Below are 19,962 nucleotides of genomic sequence, written 5' to 3' on the forward strand. Positions count from 1 at the left end.
GGCTGTGTGGGTTCAGAGTAGGCTTATCCTCAGGAGACAGAGGGTGGTAGTAGACGGAGTGTTTTCTGCCTGGAGGGCGGTGACCTGTGGGGATCTGCAGGGATCTGTTCTGGGATCCCTGATCTGTGAATTTTTATAAAGGACTTGGATGGGAATGTGGAGGGCTAGGTTAGTAAGTTTGCAGATGGCATGAGGATTGGTGGTGCTGTGAATAGTGTAGATGGAGTCGGAGGAGGTAGCAGAGGTACTTAATGAATACTTTGCATCAGTATTCACTATGGAAAAGGATCTTGGCGATTGTAGGGATGACTTACAGTGGACTGAAACGCTTGAGCATATAGACATTAAGAAAGACGATGTGCTTTCAAAAAGCATTGATAGATAAGTCACCAGGACAGGATGAGATGTACCCCAGGCTACTGTGGGAAGTGAGGGAGGAGCCTCTGGCGATGATCTTTGTATCATCAATAGGGGTGGGAGAAGTACCGGAGGATTGGAGGGTTGCAGATGTTGTTCCCTTATACAAGAAAGGTAGTAGAGATATCCCAGGAAATTATAGACCAGTGAGTCTGACTTCAGTGGTGGGCAAGTTGTTGGAGAAGATCCTGAGAGGCAGGATTTATGAGCATTTGGAGAAACATAATCTGATTAGGGACAGTCAGTATGGCTTTGTCAAGGGCAGGTCATGCCTTATGAGCCTGATTGAATTATTTGAGGATGTAACAAAACACACTGATAAAGGTAGAACAGTGGATATAGTGTACATGGATTTGAGTAAGGCATTTGATGAAGTTCCCCATGCAAGGCTCCTTCAGAAAGTAATGAGGCATGGGATCCAAAGAGACCTTGCTTTGTGGATCCAGAATTGACTTGCCCACAGAAGGCAAAGGGTGGCAGTAGATGGTTCATATTCTGCATGGAGGTCGGTGACCAGTGGTGTTCCACAGTGATCTGTTCTGGGACCCCTCCTCTTTGTGATTTTTATAAATGACCTGGATGAAGAAGTAAAAAAGTGGGTTAGTAAATTAGCTGATGATACAAAGTTTGGGGTTGTTGTGGATAGTCTGGAGGGTTGTCAGAGGTTACAGCAGGACATCGATAGGATGCAAAACTGGGCTGAGTAGTGGCAGATGGAGTTCAACCCAGGTAAGTGTGAGGTGGTTCATTTTGGTAGGTCAAATATGATGACAGAATATAGTATTAATGGTAAAACTCTTGGCAGTGTGAAGGATCAGAGAGATCTTGGGGTCCATGTCCATAGGACACTCAAAGCTGCTGCGCAGGTTGATAGTGTTGTTAAGAAAGCATATGGTGTGTTGGCCTTCATCAACTGTGGGATTGAGTTCAAGAGCTGTGAGGTAATGTTACAGACCTTGGTCAGAACCCTCTTGGAGTACTGTGCTCAGTTCTGGTCACCTCACTACAGGAAGGATGTGGATACTATGGAGAGAGTGCAGAGGAGATTTACGAGGATGTTGCCTGGATTGGAGGGCGTACCTTATGAGAATAGGTTGAGTGTATTTGGCCCTTTCTCCCTGGAGCGACGGAGGTGACCTGATAGAGGTGTGTAAGATGATAAGAGGTATTGATCGTGTGGAAAGTCAGAAGCTTTTTCCCAGGGCTGAAATGGCTAACACAAGGAGGCATAGTTTTAAGGTGCTTGGAAATAGGTACAGAGGGGATGTCAGGGGTAAGTTTTTCACACAGAGAGTGGTAGGTGCATGGAATACACTGCTGGCGGCAGTGGTGGAAGTGAATACAATAGGGCCTTTTAAGAACCTCTTAGATAGGTACAAGGAGCTTAGAAAAATAGAGGGCTATGCGCTAGGGAAATTCTAGGCATTTCTAGAGTAGTTTACATGTCGGCACAGCATTGTGGGCCGAACGGCCTGTAATGTGCTGTAGATTTCAATGTTCTATGATCTAAGGTTGCCAGGGGTTACAACAGGACATTGATAGGATGCAGACTGGGCTGAGAAATGTCAGATGCAGTTCAATCTGGAAAAATGTGAAGTGATTCACTTTGGAAGGTCAAGCTTGAAGGCAGAGTGTCACACCATAGTTTCTGGTGAGGGTCACGTGCCCTCATGAAGGTGTGGACTTTAAAACTCGGATGGCAGTCTGCAAAAGCACATACAGTGCAAAATTGTTAATGGTGTGCCAGGGTAAACATTTCAGAAAAAGTGCAAAAATATTTACAATGCAAATTAAAAGGAAAAATGACAAAAATGTCAAAAAGAGAAAATACAGATGTATCCCATCAGACTTTTAGGACTACAGCTCCTAACCATCCACCTGAAGTAACACACCTCACCTCACCTTATCCTCTCTGCCCTCACCATTTACACCAAAACGAACCTTTACACCTCGAACGGATTCCCACCACCAAGCACATCTTCCCCCCCCACCCACTTTCTGCTTTCTGTAGGGATCACTCCCTATGCGACTCCCTTGTCCATTCATCCCTCCCCACTGATCTCCCACCTGGCACTTATCCTTGCAAGTGGAATAAGTGCTGCACCTGCCCCTACACCTCTTTCTTCACTACCATTCAGGACCATAAACAGTCCTTTCAGGTGAGGTGACACTTCACCTGTGAGTCTGTTGGGTCATATACTGTGTCTGGTGCTCCCAGTGTAGCCTCCTGTATATCGATGAGACACGATGTAGATTGGGAGACCACTTGCCGAGCACCTACACTCTGTCCACCAGTAGAAGCGGGATCTCCCAGTAGTCACCCATTTTAATTCCACTTCCCATTCTGATATGTCCATCCATGGCCTCTTCCACTGTCATGATGAGGCCACACTTAAGTTAGAGCAACCACACCTTATATTCCGTTTGGGTAGTCTCCAACCTGATGGAATGAACGTTGATTTCTCCAACTTCTGGCAATTCCCCCCACCCCTCCTCCTTCACCATTTCCCATCCCCTTTTCCCTCTCTCACCTTATCTCCTTGCCTACCCATCGACTCCTTCTGGTGCTCCTCCCCCCTTTTCTTCCTTCCATGGCTTTCTGTCTCTTTCACCAATCAGCTTCCCAGCTCTTTACTTCATCCTTCCCCTTCCAGGTTTCACCTATCATCTTGTGTTTCTCTCTCCCCTCCCTCCACCTTTTAAATCTACTCCTCAGCTTTTTTCTCCAGTCTTGCCGAAGGGTTTTGGCCCAAAATGTCAGCTGCACTCTTTTCCATTGATGCAGTCTGGCCTGCTGAGTTCCTCCAGCATTTTGTGTGTTGATGAAACTTCCAGTCGGTTTTCCAAACTGCTGATCACGTATTGCCAATTTATTACTTGTTGCAGTCTCTGCTGGTGGCTTGAATGAGTTTTACCAATTTCTCTTATGGGACATCACTCATTCTGTACTGGGGGAGGGAGCAACTAAATTTGCCAAAGTGGCTTAATATCCATCCTTATTTCTACTGAAAGTGCTGTTGTGTTAAAGCATGGCATTTTCATCTTCCCCCTCCACTACATTTATGTAATTTTCCCTTAATTAATGTCTGCTATCCCTAATAGATTCACCCTTCAAACATCAAGAGACAATAAGAACAATACTATTTGATTAACTGAATTCTGTAGACTCAAAATTTCCATTTTGTCCTAGAGGGATGACATAATTGTTCAGCAGTCAATAACTTTGAGATTGCTCAATCATTATAAGCCAGGCTAAACCCGCACTCTCAGTCATCTGCTCCATAATATTTGGGTTAGTTCTTCAGTTTTCAGATAAGTCTACGGTCTACAGTTGTCAATAATTACGACAAAGTGAAAATAATAGAAAACTAAATGCTATCTAAAAAGAAAAAAGGAAGATTTATAAAAATACAGATCTTGTTACCTCAATAATCTCAACCTGTCTTCCTAATCTTCAAAACCTCAATGGTCACCATGGAATTGCTTCGGGCACAGATGTTCATGGAATTGCATTGGCACAAATGGAGGACTTCCAGCTCATCATTAGTAATAAGCTTGGTTCACAGAGCACTTGTCTTCAGTTAATACTAGCAGAAGGAGCTGATTATGTAAATGAACCGTTAGGATTTTCAATAATTAGCTATGATTCTTCAGAAAACAGAGCAGGGGTTTCTTCACAGGTGCTAATCATTTTTCTTCTTCGTAAGATCTGAAACAAAGCAGTCTGACATATATATCTGGCCAGATAATGATTAACCCATCAGGTCTCTAGTAACCATTTTCCATATGACTTTGAGCTTGATAATCTAGTTGAGCTGGAATCCAATCTAGATTTCTTCTCTATAACTACAGGCGTCAGTTTTATCCCCTGAATTTAGGGTGGTGAATTTCTGGAATTCATTGCCACAGTTGGCGAACAAGTCATTGAGTATATTTAAAGTGGAGGTTGATAGATTCTTGATTAGTAAGGGCATCAAAGGTTATGGGGAGAAGGCAGGATAAGGGGATTGAGACGGATAATAAATCAGCCATGTTGGAATAGCAGAGAGGACTCGATGGGTCAAATTCCTTAATTCTGCTCCTTTTGTCTCACGGTCTTCCTCTTATTGTCTTGTGATCTAACTCTAATCCTCAGTGTACAAAATCATGAGGGGTGTGTACAAAATCATAACATAGATAGGATTAAGTTTTTTTGTTAGGGTTGGCCATAGTAGTGTAGTGGTTAGTGCGATGCTATTATAGCTCAGGGCATTGGAGTTCAGAGTTCAATTACTGTGTCCTCTGTAGAAGTATCCAGGCTAATTGCAGGCAAATGGCACTAGTTTTGATTAGCATCTTGGTTGGCATGGATGTGCTGGGCCAAAGGGCCTGTTTCCATGCTGTAAGACTCTATAATTCCATGAGTAGCAAATTGTCAACTGGAGGGAACCAGTATGAAACTCTTGCTGGTGAGCTCAACTCTGAACAACAGAAACACCAAGGATGGCAACAGCTCTGAGCTCCTGCACCTGCAGTAATTATCTTCTCATTTTGATTAATCCCACAATGGTAGTTATTGGCATAGGTGTGGGAGCAATTCAATATTTTATATGCTTCTTTGAGCATATTCACCGCTCAATAATTTAGAGGCACCATGCCACATTACCCTGAGAAATAGAACAACTTTTATGAATGGGCATATCCGATGATATTTTCATATACCAGCTGATAAATAACTAAAGTTGATAAATTTGTGAAGTAAACATTGCTTTGGGTCCAGTGTTACCAGTCATGAATGAATGATATTGAAATAAAGCTCATTAAAAAGGGACCTTACTGAAATTACCTTCTGCACCCAGGCAACACTTTAATCAATGCAAGGCAGGTTTCAAATGCAAGGAAGAATTTTACAGTTACATGCATAATTGTCCAGAAATCTGCTGTTTACACAATAGACACAATGTTTATACCTAATGATGAGGTTTACAATATGTTTCAATTGTATTATGCAGCAAATTATTGGGTTGTGCAATATAAATTTTCAGCCTCTTTTAAAACATATAAAAATCAGTTTACAGCACAGAAATGGACCATTCAGCTCACCATGTGTCAACAACCACATGAAGACCTCTATAATGTCTCTCCTCATTTTCACTTTTCTAAAGCCTTAATCTATAACTTTTGCATAATTGGAAATAATGTTTGAGTTGTTTTCAGTTCCTCCATAACCTTTGCATACTATACATTTGAAGAATTTGCTAGCATTGTGGGTAAATTACTGGATAGGAGCCAGAGTTTTGGACCATCGATCGACAATCACAAGTTCAAATGCCACCAAGGTAACTTTAACATTAAGGAACTAATAAATAAGTATAATAAATAAACATGTTTTGGTATCAGAATCAGGTTTGTTATCACTGATATCATGAAATTTGTTGTTTTGTGGCAGCAGTACTGTGCAATACATAAAGATTACTATAAATTACAATGAGAATATAATTAAAACGTGTGCAAAAAGCGAGCAAAATATGAGGTAGTGTTCATGGATTCATAGTCCGTTCAGAAATCTGATAGTGGACAGGAAGAAGCTGTTCCTAAAACATTAACTGCAGATCTTCTGGCTGTAGTACATCCTCCCTGATGGTAGTAATGAGAAGAGGATAAGGGTCATGATGGATGCCACCTCGTTGAGGTATCGGCTTTTGAAGATGTCCTTAGTGTTGTGGAATCTAGTGCCCATAAAATTAACCATGAAACCAATGGACTGCAGCAAAAATTCTCCTTGTTCACTATTGTCCTTCATGGAAGAAAATTGGTGTCTTTACTTGTATGTCTTGCAGGTATCTTTAAATCTCTTGAAGTAGTTGACTCCTTCGTTCCAAATCAATTTGGGAGGGCAATAATGTTTAATGTATGTTTGGTATAATTTCTTTACTTTTCAATTCTATCCCTCTTGAAGTAAGCACTAGTTTTTGATTTGTTCTTGCTATGGTGTTATCAACCTACATAACAACCATAAATGATTTGCCTATTTCACTCTCAGATCTATTTGATCCTGTTAGATTTTTATCTTTGAAGTAATGCTTGTACTTATCAAAATGTAATGTTTCACACTTGTAGATATTGAAATTCATTTTCCAATTATAAGCCCATACTTTATTGTTGTTAATATCTTCTACTGAAACCTGATATTCAGGGCAGAAACCTGATGCAGTAAGGAAAATTGAGAGGCAAGGGAGGTCAAGGATGACAGGGAAAAAACTATAAAACCTGTTATGTCTCATTCAGTTGAAGGCAGCTGCTTTAGTTTGATCTGAAAAGGCAACATTTTCTTTTAACTTCACAGTGAAATGAAATGAGGTTAGCAATATGCCTCACTTTACTGATTATAATATCTAACATTTCACACAGTCTTAACAACTGTGCAAGTGACTCACAAAACATGCAATATGGAACAGAGAAGTATATAATTAGAATCATTCAATTCCCTTTGCTGGGGGAAGCGATAAGATGGGGAAAAGGAGTTTTTGTGTAACTAATGGCTCAAGTGTTGGGTGGGACTGCGGTAGATGAGCTAATGACACCCTTGGAGATTTTTCCCAATGTTTGGCCACTACTGGAGCGCACTTGGAGGCAATTCAAAGCAGCAGAACTGAGGCGAGGCAAGGCTGATTCGAAGTGGTGTGGTCTGGGTCCAAGAGCGTGGAAAAAACTATGAGCGTTGGCCCATTTAAGTGTTGGGTCAGATTGAAAAGGCCAGGGTGTGGGGGCTGGAGGAAAGGGACGGGCCGGTGTTCAGCTCGCTGCTCTGCAAGGTTTACTCATCTCTGAGCTCAACTGGGGCTGTACCCTGTAGCCAGCAGGTTGTGACTGGTTTTGTAGCTGTGAACTCACTTTTATGAACTTCTGTTCTGAACATTATTTGCTTACTTTTATTGTTTGCTCAATTTTTTGTTTCTGCACATTGGCTATTTGATGGACTTTTTTTTAATGGGTTCTATCGGGTTTCTTTGTTTTGGGGCTGCCTGCAAGAAGACAAATCTCAAGGTTGTATATAGTATACATACTTCAATAATAAGTGTACTTTGAACTTCTGATTACATATCTCTATTAAGATGGTGAAACACTCCAGCATTGTATCTTATTGACAAATCTTCACATCAAGCTTATAAGGAAATAGTGGGTCCAATGCTTGGTCATGTGCACGGCTTCAAATGAAAAGATCTTAAAGGAGGGATGAAATATAAAGTCAGTCGTGAGAATTCCAGATCTTAGGGCCTAGATAACTGAATAAGTAGAATGATAATCAAGCATGCACATACAAAAACAGAGAATCATACTTCTAAAGTAAAAGTGAAGTTTACGCACATCTCTCAGGCTCGCCTGCATTTCTTTCAATTAGTTTTATGTTTGGTGTTAACATCCCTCCCCCACACCCAAAATTTTCAAACTACCCCTGCCCACCCAGCACTGAGATCACCAATGATTAACCCTGGTCTCGACTGCCTACAGGTCTTTCTAATGCCTTGAGGTTGTAATACTTCAATCCCTCGCCAGTTCCTTGACAGAGGTCCTCCCCCTCTGACACATGCTCCATTGTTTTTTCAGGCCCTGATGCTCTTGTGACCCATTGACCTAGGCACCACCCTGGCCTGATCAAAGTACATACATGTCATCATATACAACCCTGAGATTCAATTTCTTGCGGGCATGCTCAACAACTCTATAGAATAACAGAATCAATAAAAGACCACCCAACTTGGACATTCATCCAGAGTGCAGACGACAGCAAATTGTGCAAATACAGAAAGAAATAATAATAAATACATGAACAATAAATATCAAGAACTTGAGATGAAGAGTCCTTGAAAGTGAATCCATTGGATGTGGGAACATTTCAATGATGGGGCAGGTGAAGTTGAGTGAATTTATCCCTCTTTGGTTAAAGAGCCAACTGTTCCTGAACCTAATGGTGTGGGTCCTGAAGCTTCTGTACCTTCGTCCAGATGGCAGCAGTGAGAAGAGAGCATGTCCTGGGTGGTGGTGTGGGTCCTTGATGATGAATGCTGCTTTCCCGTGACAGCGTTCCATGCAGATGTACTCACTGGTGGGGAGAGCTTTACCTGTGATGGACTGGGCCATATCCATTACTTTTTGGCGGATTTTCTGTTCGAAGGCATTGGTGTTTCCAAGCCAGGCTGTGATGCAGCCAGTCAATATACTTTCCACCACACATCTATAGAAGTTCAATAATCTGCTCTATGTTCCTGAAATCTGAATGCAACTTCACCCAATGCATTTTCGTTTCTGCACTCTGCTGCTCACAGAGGATAAAGTACAATGCTGATCGAGCGGACCCTGAGACTGGGTAAGTATTCCTGAAATTGATACAAAATAAATTGACAACTGAAATGATTCTTGATGCTTTGGGCATTGACCACATAAAATGGCCATTTCCCATCTTGTTTTATTTTTTCACTTGCTGGTGAGCGCTTGATATTTACGAAAGGGTTATTATCAAGCTAAATTGGAGCACATTCTTTTGTTTTGCCTTTCTTTCTTTTATCATCTAGAGGCACATTTGAGGTTAGCATCTAACCTTACAGGAGTAGGTCCTACATTGCTCCATATGCTCTGCCCTGACAATGGGATTTCCGAACTTAACTTCAAGGCTGTACCGTGGAGCAGCTTGTAGAACTGTGGCCTCACAGCTACAGTCCGGGATCAATCCTAACTCCCTGGCCCGGTCTGTGTGGAGTTCGAACGTTCTCCCTGTGGCCATCTGGGTTTCCACTGTGTACACTAGTTTTTTCAAACAGCACACAACGTACAGGTTAATTGCCCTCAGCATGTCAATGTGTAGCAGAGTCTTATGTGGAGTTGATATGAACGTGGGAAGGGTAAGATTAGTGAAGGAATGAGTGCCAGTCTGGACAAGCCTCTATAACTGACTGGCTGCATTACAGCCTGGTACGGGAACACCAATGCTTTTGAGTGGAAAATCCTACAGAAGATAGTGGATTTGGCCCAGTCCATCCCAACCATTGAGCACATCTACTTGAAAAGCCACAGTTGGAAAGCAGCATCACAGATACTCACCACGAAGGCCATGCTCTTTTCTCACTTCTGCCATCAGGTAGAAGATACAAGAGCAGGTTCAACAACGGTTACTACCCCTCAACCATCAGGCTCCTGAACAAAAAGAGATAACTACACTCACTTGCTCATCCATTGAGATGTTTTCACAATGAATTATCTCACTTTAAGGACTTGTTATTTCTTGTTCTTGTTATTTATTTACATTTGCATTTGCACAGTTTGTTGTCTTTCTGCACTCTGGTTGATCTCTCACTGATCCTGTTATAGTTACTATTCTATAGATTTGTTGAGTTTGCCCACAGGAAAATGAATCTCAGGGTTGTATACGGTGACATACAGGTACTTAGATACTAAAATTTACTTTGAATTTCAAACTTTGACTTGGTGCACTTAATAGCTTGTTTCCTTGCAGTAACTCTCCCTGAGTATATCATACTCCATAATGTACTTGTGGTGTAAGTTTTTCCATCAATCAACTATATTGATTTTTAACTGAGAATACCAATTAATGAATAAAATATGACTTCTTTTTTTGCTGATTTATATGTGCCCCGCAAGGTTTGGAAATGAAATTCAGATCCATCTAACTCAACTGAGAAATTCTTTACACACATTCCAGAGACTTTCAGTCCATTAGTACAAGTGGATACAAATTGAAGTCTCTTAAATGTAAGGAAAATGCCACAATTGACTTCATCCAATCAGCCTGCTTGTTTAATGGTTCTGTTCAGCTTAATCAGCTCTGATGCAACACAGGCAGGTGGATAATGCTGACTTTTGAGGCTTGCTGTCAAGATTAATATTCTCTCCATAGGACTTTCATGAATTCTTCACCAGAGTGGCAACTGAGATGAAAATTAAGTGCAAGGTAAATTGGAGAAGCCGTCATATAAAAAGACAAGCTATCATAAAAAGCATCCCAAGATGCTTAATTCATTTGGTGAAAGAGAACTGTGTGAGTATATTTATATTCAAATGAACCTTAACTAAGACTGACTGTGAGCATCTGATACTCACTCAGAGTGTATCTTGTGAATGTAGCTGTTCATGTAGTATTTTTATTTCCCCGGTTTATGTTGTCTCATGGAGTCATTCTTCAGCACTCTGCAATTGCCAATTAAAATCTGTCTTGGAATGTATGAGACTTAATTGGTTGAAAGGGGGAGAAGTTTGCTGTTAATCTTACTGAATCATTAGTCTATATTCTTCTAGCTTATGTGTATAGAAACAGGGGTCACAGACTCAAAATGAGGGTTTGGCTATGCAGGACAAGCCATTTCTTCACCTGGAGAGCAGTGAATCATTGGAATTTACTTCCCTGCGAGGCTTTGGAGATCTGTCAAGGCAGAGATTGATACACCGAGGTACAGGGGATATAGGAGAATGCAGGAACAAATCATAGAACATTACAGTGCAGTACAGGCCCTTAGGCCCAAGTCGTTGTGCTTATCTTGCAACCCATTCCACAAGAGGATGGTGCTGGAGCAAGGTTTAATCGATGCTGTTTGTAGATTGGATGCTGTAGTTCACATTATGATGTGATCGCTCCGTTATGTTGCTATTTTTGGGCAATTTTGAATCGGGGCGACCTACGGATAATGAACACTGTACTGAACTGAATATAGACTCTTCAATTTTTGTGTTTCATATCCTCTGTTCTTTCTTGTTGTCACTTGTGCAATTTGTTGTTTTTTTATACAGGGTGGTGGATGTTCTCGTTACCGTTTGTGCAATTAGTTTTTTTTTGCTCGAGATGGTTTGCGGGGGTTGATTTTTTTTTCTATGAATGGGTTCCATGGTTTTCTGTTTTGGTTTTCTCTGTTTAGAGGTTGTCTATGGGAAGACAGATCTCGGGGCTTTATACTGCATATATACTTTGATAATAAATGTACCTAAAAATTCAATCTAACCCATCTCTCCAACATAGCCCTCCACTTTTCTATCATCCATGTACCTATCTAAGAGTCTCTTAACTGTACCTGCCTCTATCACCTCTCCCCCGGCAGGACATTCCACACACCTACCACTCTCTGTGTAACTCTGGTATGCCCCTTATACTTCCCTCCAATCATCTTAAAATTATGCCCCCTCATATTAGCCATTTGTGCCCTGGGAAGAAGTTTCTGGCTGTCCACTCTATCTATGCCAGTTATCACCTTACACACCTCCATTAGGTCACCTCTCATCCCTCTTCACTCCAAAGAGATAAGCCCTAGCTGCTCAACCTATCCTCATAAGGCATGTTCTCTAATGCAGGCAACATCGTGGTAAATCTGCTCTGCACCTTTTCTAAAGCTTCCTCATCCTTCCTATAATGAGGTGGCCAGAACTAAACATAATATTCCAACTGTGGTCTAACCAGAGTTTTATAGATCTGCAACATTACCTCGTGGCTCTTGAACTCAATCCCCTGATTACTGAAGGCCAACACACCAGTGTTACTGGAAGTAAGTTGTACTGAACATTAAAGCCGGCCCTGGAAAACAAACATGTGGCATACTGCTGTACCTGTTTCTTCTGTAATTATGTTCTCATCTGGCAGAAACTGAGTGAGGGGCAAGAACTGTCTCAATAAAGTACAGGATATTCAGCCCTTGAAATGCCATCTTGTTTATCAAAGTTCCCAGCATTTCCTCAGAATCCTGAAAATTAATCTTCATTGAGTAAATAATTAGATTTGCAAAATCTCGTACCACATGTAAAATCCTTACTTCTGAGACACAGCTTACCGTAAGTGTTCATTTTAGCCTTGGGTGAAGGAACCTCTTTACAGTCTGAATGATAAAGTTACTTCAGGAAAACCTTAATAATCCTTCACATTGAGCTCTAAAGAAGCAAATAATTCAGGTTGCTCAGGTCTGTGCTTTCAGAGGAGTTAGAGCTTCAAAGTTCCATAGCACAATAAAGCTTCCATTAACAGACCCCTCTGGGCAGTACTACTGCAGACTTACTCAAGGACGAGCAGCTGTCAGCTGGCGAGGATTTAGTTTGGCTCTTGAATATGTGGATTCTGTGGCAAGGCTAGTTAATACATTGATGCAGATGAAAGGACAGCATATCTTGGGACCTCACTAACATTAATCAGCTGCACTCAGCAGGCTGGCAGTGCCCAAGCTCAGCTCTGCTCTTGGAGACATGAAAGACTTTCTGCTTCAGTGTTTTTTGAAATGAGCGTACTCCACTCAGCTAGGGGACTGGCTGGCAGCTTGGACCATTTAGATTACTGAAGCAAGCGATGGAGTTTGGTATGAGTGCAATTAATGACAGAAGTAATTTACTTATCTTCTGGGTGGGACTCAAACCCATGATGTCCTAACTTGCAGGTCTGAGTCAACTCTGATATCTAAAGTCAGCATTTAGAATTCCCCATTCTTGTATTCTTTCTCTCCTTTTATCTCATGCTTTTCTTCTGTTCTACTTCTTTCTCTATGCCATTCTCTCTTCATCTCTCACCTTTCCTTTCTGGTCTCTAACTCCTCTCTTTGCCCTCTTTTCCATTACTCTTTCTTTCCTATTCCAACCTAATCAATAGGATTATATCAAAGTGAAACTCTCCTTAGGTATACGTGCAAAGCATTCCAGTATATGAATCTTTTGTTAAGGCAAACATTTAGAACACTTACAGGCCCTTCGGCTCATGACGTGCTGACCGATTATAAGCCCTCTGTTGTGGAGTGTGCGTGCTCACAGGACTGGACCCAAGTGCGGAGGAACAGCAGACTCTGTCATAGTGGGTGCTGGAAAAGACTCGACGTGAGGAGCGGAGGAATGGCAGACTCTCAGTGAAGAGACGAAAACAGGTTAGAAATAGAACTAATAACAGAGCATGACTGTGAGTCTAATCATCCTCCACAAGCACAGGGACTCTAGTCAAGCGCTTTAAATAATCACAGAATGTGGGAAACCCATGCCAGTCACAATTAACTTGAAAAAGTTAAACAGAAAGTACCAGGGCTTAACAGCTCTTGTTAATTAGTAAATACAGATGCTTTTGATTAGAACTGAGAGTATGTTGGCGTTGAACTCTGAGGTGCAGTCAATAAACAGCATCCTGATGTAAGTATTACCATCTTCCAGGAAATCCAAGGCTGATTGGAGAGCCAGTGAGATTGCATCCACTGTAGACCTATAGTGGTGATAGGCAAGTTGCAGCAGGTCCAGGTCCTTGCTGAGGCAGGAGTTGATTCCAGCCATGACCAACCTCTCAAAGCATTTCATCACAGCAGATGTGAGTGCCACTGGGCAATGTTGGTAAGTTGAGTGAGTCTTACTTCAGTGGTTGGTAAGTTGATGGAGAAGATCCTGAGAGGCAGGATTTATGAACATTTGGAGAGGTATAACATGATTAGGAATAGTCAGCATGGCTTTGTCAAGGGAAGGTCGTGCCTTACGAGCCTGATTGAATTTGTTGAGGGTGTGGCTAAACACATTGATGAAGGTAGAGCAGTAGATGTAGTGTATATGGATTTCAGCAAGGCATTTGATAAGGTACCCCATACAAGGCTTATTGAGAAAGTAAGGAGGCATGGGAACCAAGGGGATCTTGCTTTGTGGATCCAGAATTGACTTGCCCACAGAAGGCAAAGAGTGGTTGTAGATAGGTCATATTCTGCATGGAGGTCGGTGACCAGTGGTGTGCCACAGGGATCTGTTCTGGGACCCCTTCTCTTTGTGATTTTTATAAATGAACTGAATGAGGAAGTGGAGGGATGGGTTAATAAATTTGCTGATGAAACAAAGGTTGGGGGTGTTGTGGATAGTGTGGAGGGCTGTCAGAGGTTACAGCGGGACGTCGATAAGATGCAAAACTGGGCTGTGAAGTGGCAGATGAAGTTCAACCCAGATAAGTGTGAGATGGTTCATTTTTGTAGGTCAAATATGGTGGCAGAATATAGTATTAATGGTAAGACTCTTGGCAGTGTGGAGGATCAGAGGGATCTTGGGGTCTGAGTCCATAGGACACTCAAAGCTGCTGTGTAGGTTGACTCTGTGGTTAAGAAGGCGTACAGTGTATTGGCCTTCATCAATTGTGGGATTGAGTTTAAGAGCTGAGAGGTAATGTTGCAGCTATATAGGACCCTTGTCAGACCCCACTTGGAGTACTGTGCTCAGTTCTGGTCACTTCACTACAGGAAGGATGTGGAAACCATAGAAAGGGTGCAGAGGAGATTTACAAGGATGTTACCTGGATTGGGGAGCACGCCTTATGAGAATAGGTTGAGTGAACTTGGCCTTTTCTCCTTGGAGCGACGGAGGATGAGAGGTGACCTGATAGAGGTGTATAAGATGACGAGAGGCCTTGATCGAGTGGATAGTCAGACGTTTTTTCCCAGGGCTGAAATGGCTAGCAAGAGAGGGCACAGTTTTTAGGTGCTTGGAAGTAGGTGCAGAGGAGATATCAGGAGTAAGTTTTTTTACGCAGAGAGTGGTGAGTGTGTGGAATGGGCTGCTGGCAACGGTGGTGGAGGTGGATACAGTAGGGTCTTTTAAGAGCCTCCTGGATTGGTACATGGAGCTTAGAAAAATAGAGGGCTATGGGTAACCCTTGTACTTTCTAAAATAAGGGCCTGTATTGTGCTGTAGGTTTTCGATGTTTCTATGATAATCATTGTGGCAGCTCACCCTGCTTTTTTTGTGCACTGGTATGATTGTCACCCTTTTGAACCAGGTGGGGACCTCTGACTGCAGCAGTGAGAGATTGAAGAAGTGTTTGAACACTCACGCCAGTTTGCTGGCACAGGTTTCCAGTGCCCTACCAGGCATACCATGTCGTTTTTCAGTTCCAACTTCAGAGCAGTGTGACGACATGGCTGTTCTCCTTGTGCACAAGCGAATAAAGTGTGTTTGAGGAACAGGTGCAAGTTGTCAGAGCCCAGTTAAGCAGTGATAACAGATTTTGATATTAATTTCATTTCTCCTTGGTTTAAGTGGATCTGTTCAGATAGGTTAAAGCAATTAGTAACTTGCAAATTACCAATGAACTAAATTGTTTTAAATATATCAGAGCAGATCTCAAGAAGCCTGCAAGCTGTTCAGTCTAGATCCAGCACCTTGTTTAAATGAGATGAGAGTTAAGTTAACAAATTCTCATCCTTACAATAGTAATCAATACATTTTGTGCGATTGCTGAATTATCAGTAACACATCTACTGATGAATCATGCACACTGGTATTCCATCTGTTATTTAAAGATTAAAACATGGAAGGTCAAACTACGTTGAAATTTTCCTCCCTCACATTTAAATACATGTAGCTATGGAAACAATGCAAGGTGAAAATAAACATTTTAACAGAATGTTAATGTCTTAATATTAAATCACGAGCGCCACAATTACATGTGCAAATGAAGCGTCAACCTTCATCATGATATTGTGATTATTCATGTCTTTTATATAAATACAGTCCACTTAACAGTCTACTGAATGAAGTAGAAACAATTAACAGTTTCTATGTATGGCTGGGAATTATTTCCTGCTTTTTATATATTTTAAAAAAAGCATCCCTGGATGAGGAAGTGGAGGGATGGGTTAGTAAGTTTGCTGATGACACAAAGGTTGGGGGTGTTGTGGACAGTGGGCTGTCAGAGGTTACAGTGGGACATTGATAGGATGCAAAACTGGGCTGAGAAGTGGCAGATGGAATTCAACCCAGAGAAGTGTGAAGTGGTTCATTTTGGTAGGTCAAATATGATGGCAGAATAGAGTATTAATGGTAAGACTCTTGGCAGTGTGGAGGATCAGAGGGATCTTGGGGTCCGAGTCCATAGGACACTCAAAGCTGCTGCACAGGTTGACTCTGTGGTTAAGAAGGCGTACAGTGTATTGGCTTTCATCAATCATGGGATTGAATTCAGGAGCCGAGAGGTAATGTTGCAGCTATATAGGACCCTGGTCAGACCCCACTTGGAGTACTGTGCTCAGTTCTGGTCACCTCACTACAGGAAGAATGTGGAAGCCATAGAAAAGGAGCAGAAGAAATTTACAAGGATGTTGTCTGGATTGGGGAGCATGCCTTATGAAAACAGGTTGAGTGAACTCGGCCTTTTCTCCTTGGAGTGACGGAGGATGAGAAGGGACCTGATAGAGGTGTACAAGATGATGAGAGGCATTGATTGTGGATAGTCAGAGGCTTTTTCCCAGGGCTGAAATGGTTGCCATAAGAGGACTCGGGTTTAAGGTGCTGGGGAGTCGGTACAGAGGAGATGTCAGGGGTAGTTTTTTACTCAGAAAGTGGTGAGTGCGTGGAATGGGCTGCCGGCAACGGTGGTGAAGGTGGATACGATAGGGTCTTTTAAGAGCCTTTTGGATAGGTACATGGAGCTTAGTAAAATAGAGGCCAGGTAAGCCTAGTAATTTCTAAGGTAGGGACATGTTTGGCACAACTTTGTGGGCCGAAGGGCCTGTATTGTGCTGTAGGTTTTCTATGTTTCAAGAGGACACTGAAGAACAATCATGGCAATAATAATGATGAATAATAATTGATCAGGTATGAATTTTTGCTTTAGTGTGGTGTTTCAGATGCTCAATATTGTTGGAGTCAGAGCACTACAACAAAAATAGGCATACCTGGAGGAAATCTGTACAGAGGGAGCTTGCTATATGAGAGTGACCTCTGCTGTACAAGTGGCAGCTGTGAAAGGAGAGGCTGAGCAACCAAAAGACCCGACCGCTAACCAGACTATGTGGATCCCAGATCAGCCTCTACAGCCACCTGAGATTCCACCAATAGACAACCTCTCTCTGAACATCGGCAAAACCAAAGAGCTGATAATCAAATGCAGGAGGGAGAAGCCGGAGGTCCATGAGCCAGTCCTCATTTGAGAAATGGAGGTGGAGCAGGTCAATAGCTTTGACCAGCACATAAGTGTCATCAGAAAGAAGACTTCTACTTCCTGAGAAGTCTGTATAGATTCGGCATGTCAACAAAAATTTTGACAAATTTCTACGGAGAGTATTCTAACTGGTTGCATTATGGCCTGGTATGGAAACACCCAGGAATGGGAAAGGCTACAGAAAGAGGTGGATATAGCCCAGTCCTTCACAGGCAAAGCCCTTCCCACTATTGAGTACATTTACATGGAGCACTTCCAGAAGGCTATGTCCTTTCCTTGGCAATTCCACTGGGCAGGAGGAATTAAAGCCTTAGGTCCAACACAATCACACTCAAGAACATTTGCTACCTTACAACCAACAGAACCAGTGTGGATAACTTCATTCGCCACCACTCTGAACTGATTCTGCAATCTGCAGACTCATTTTCAAGGACTCTTCTGTGGTGAACTACATATACCTGTCTGGACACACCCCTCTGCTGACTGCTCCTGTGGCTCCTCCCACAGACCCCTGTATAAAGGCGATTGGAGACACTGCTCCCCTGTCAGTCTCCAGGATGTTGTGTGGTGGTCTCTTGCTGCTAATCGTGGTGTCTTGCAGCTAATAAAAGCCTATCGTTTGCCTCCCGTCTCCGAGAGTTATTGATGGTGCATCATCTTCACAACTCGTGTTTTCAGGTTTTTATTTTATTTGCAGTTTGCCAGTCTTCATTTGTATATAGTCTTTCTTCACAAAATTTTATCTGTCCTGTTGAGTATTTCCTGTTTTTCTCCTTGTAGATTTCAAAATTATACTATTGGTTGTAAAGTATATTGGTATAGCCCCAGCTCATGGAGGTTGACTTAGAAATATAAATCTTTCTTTGTTTTTATTTTCTTTGGTATGCTTTGCAATTATCCATTCTCAAAACTTACAAAGACTGAGATTAGTATGTTGCAGAGCAGCTTGTATTTCATCCAGAACCAAGATCCTTCCTCAGTGAAATGTCTGTTAGGACTAGAACAGATAGTTTTAGTGATAAGTCAATCCATTGGGAATGAAACAGATGGTTTTCAATGATAGTTTAATCCATTGGGGATGGCAGAGATAGTTTTAATGATTAGCCATCTTCTATTTGATAAACCACAGCCATACATAAAAATATACCCCGTGCATGCAATATAATTTAATTTTATGAAGTTATGTTCCTTAATTGGAGTCTCGTTTTGACAGCTGAATTGTTAGGACAATTAAAGCATTGGACTCATGATCATACTAATTTTTCAGCCTCTAGGAAAGCATTGCCTAAAATTAGAATGATTTCTCTGTGCCTAGTGTCTTATTCATTATCTACCCAGTCACTTCTTGGACTGATTGTTCAGAAGACTTGCCAACATATCTGATATTTAAATCATTGTTTTGAGGGATTACAAAGGTAGCAAGGATGTAGAACAATGGCAGATCTACAATGTCCATTTTGAAAAGAATGTCTTGGTAGCCCAGTGTAGACTGAGCTAGCAAACTTCTGAAGGACATGACTGCCAGAGTGTACGTGAAGAATGAACCAGCAGGAGGGACGAACCTTTAAAGATAGATTAGCTTTATTTGTCATGTGTACATTGAAACATACAGTGAAATGAGTCGTTTGTGTCAATGACCAACAGAGTGCTAGGATGTGCTGAGGGCAGCCTACAAGTGTGACTATGTGTCAATGTAGCATGCCTGTAGCTTACCAACCCTAACCCATACATCTTTTTGCAATGCGGGATGAAACCAGAGGACACCCACACAGTCACAGGGAAAATGTGCAACTCCTTCCAGACAATGGCAAGAACTGATTGCTGGCACTTTGAAGCGTGGTACTAACTGCTACACCTACATGCCATCCTATCTTCTTCCTTATCAGTCTACCTGTGGCAGGTGCATCTATCTATGATACTATTGGTAAAAGTGACCAAGATATAGTCCTTGCAGAGACTGTCCTCTCTTCACATCAAGGATACCCTCAAGTAAGTTTAATTGCACTACAGATGTGCCAGTGGGATAGAACAGATCAGACAGCTCAAAACTGGCCATCGTTGAGGTGTTGTGGACTTCCGGCAGTAGGATAAACATGTACACAACATGTTAGGAACAGCTCCTTCCGCTCCACCACCAGATTTCTGAATGGACTATGAACCAGTCCTCACTTATTTGTCTCTATATGCATTACTTTTATTTTTTATAGCAACACACACTAACTGTTGGAGGAACTCACCAGGCCAGGCAGCATCTATGGAAAAGAGTATGTGACCCTCTGGTTCAGCCGGCAGTGTTACTCCAGGGAAGATGGTCTCAGGCCCCACGAAACGTGTGACATCGGAGGTGTAAAACCTCTTGTTTGTGTGGATGCTGTGTGATCTAGTCTCCCATTACAAATCAGTACCATGAAATAACAGAAGGTACACCATATGTAATTAAACGATTTAGCTTTATAATTCTTAATTTGACTAAAGGGTTAGTAACGAAAAGAACAAAAAAAGAAAAGGGGCCATTTTAATGAAACAGTCTAATGTGCACAAGTTGGAGCTCAGGGTTTCCCTTCCTCTGGTCCTCCATTGATTTCCCCGGGCTTCGTCAACTCCCGGCCCCATTCCAAGTCCACTCTGTCCTGCTG

Source organism: Hemitrygon akajei, chromosome 26 (genome assembly GCF_048418815.1).
Source record: "Hemitrygon akajei chromosome 26, sHemAka1.3, whole genome shotgun sequence".
Classification (NCBI taxonomy): domain Eukaryota; kingdom Metazoa; phylum Chordata; class Chondrichthyes; order Myliobatiformes; family Dasyatidae; genus Hemitrygon; species Hemitrygon akajei.